The sequence below is a fragment of the Sceloporus occidentalis genome, unplaced genomic scaffold (genome assembly GCF_023333645.1).
Source record: "Sceloporus occidentalis isolate IW3139 unplaced genomic scaffold, rSceOcc1.0.p SCAF_36, whole genome shotgun sequence".
Lineage (NCBI taxonomy): Eukaryota > Metazoa > Chordata > Lepidosauria > Squamata > Phrynosomatidae > Sceloporus > Sceloporus occidentalis.
In genome coordinates, this window is record NW_028317016.1 from 6,486,671 (window position 1) to 6,488,197 (window position 1,527).

The 1,527-nt window shown below is 39.2% G+C and overlaps 1 non-coding gene across 1 annotated transcript; it reads left to right on the forward strand.

The window, feature by feature from the left end:
* Positions 1-233: 233 nt before the first annotated feature.
* On the forward strand, positions 234-363 carry LOC149297895 (small nucleolar RNA SNORA35). The gene has a single exon (XR_016272477.1). It is a non-coding gene; the product is annotated as a small nucleolar RNA SNORA35 (small nucleolar RNA).
* The last annotated feature ends 1,164 nt before the right edge of the window (positions 364-1,527 follow it).

Here is a 1,527-nt window from a genome sequence, read left to right on the forward strand (position 1 = left end):
ATGCAGGGTATGCTACAGCAGGGGGCAAAGAAAGGACACCACATTTTACTGTCCAGATTGCCCTGGAAAACCTGCACTCTGTGTCGGTGACTGCTTCAAGTTGTATCACACAGTTTCCCATTTAAAATTTTTTTTTTGTTCCTGCTCCATTTTTGTATTTTTTTTTTACATTTTTTGTTACATTTACTGTTTTTTAGCTTTTATTTGCTCCACCATTTTTTAAGCGTTTTTATTTGCACTGTCAAGTGAACCCTGTGTCCATTCCGTGGCATGAGGGACCGCTTAAGGTGCTAGATCCAATCCCTTCTTGGAGATAGGCCAGGCTTTCTTGTAACCTGTCCCTACTGATAGTTGGGTACAAGCATTTTTCTTTACCCAGATGTAAAACTTCCTAGTTGAAAAACTGAATTGCTCATGTTCCAAATGTGGCCCTTTTGTCCCCAAACAATCTGACAAACCCATGCATGTGGGGTATCAATGTACTCAGGAGATGTTGCTGAACACATATCGGGGTGTTGTGGGACAGTGACATATACCAGGAGCTGTAATTTCACACCTGAAGTACAAAGTGTGTGAAAAAAACACCAAAAACAATTACTATCACAAACTTTGACAAGGGTTGGTGGTAGGATTAGTGCATGGAAAGGGTTAAACTATCAGCATCTAAAATACCCTGGGGTGTCTAGTTTTCAAAAATATATGGTTTGGTGGGGTAAATTTAATTTGCTGGCTTCAAAGATGCCCCAAATACCACATGGAGACAAAATTACCAGATTCAGAGAAAAATGGTTTTGAATTAGCAAAACGCTACTTGTACTTATTGCCCCATAACGTGTAGAAGAAAGCAAAAAAACATAAAAACATTTGGTATTTTTAAACTCGGGACAAATAGTAGAATCTATTTAGCGGGTTTTTTCAGCAGTTTTTTATGATGAATAAAAGATTTTTCAAATAAAAGTGAGAAAATGTGTATTTTTTTTTATTTTTCGTCATATTTTATTATTTTTATTATAGGAAATTACATCATATGGAAAAAATTATGGTGTCTGAAGAAAGCCCTTCTTGTCCTGAATAAAACAATATATAACTTGTGTGGGTTCAGTAAATGGGTTAAGAGAAAATTACAGCTAAACAGAAACACCGCAGAAACGATAAAACAGCCATTGTCACGAAGGGTATAGAATCAGCCTTTGTCACGAAGGGGTTAAAACATAATTTTTTTTAAATTTTTTTTTAAACTTTAGTTAACATCATTCATGTTAAATAAAGTTTAAAAAACAAAACAAAAAAAACCCGATGCTTTAATCTAAGTCCCGGGCAGGGGTGCCGAGTGGTTGCTCGTGAAGTTCTCAGCAACCGCTCGGCGCCCCTTACTCTCCGTGACTCCGTCGCGGTGCCGGCATCTCATGTTGAGTGCCGGATGCCTCAACAAGACGGATGCCTCCCGCTCTCACCGCAGGACTCCGGCAACAAGGTAAGTGGGGGGGGGTAGTTTGAAGGGGCAGAGGGGGGGTAGTTTGAAGGGGC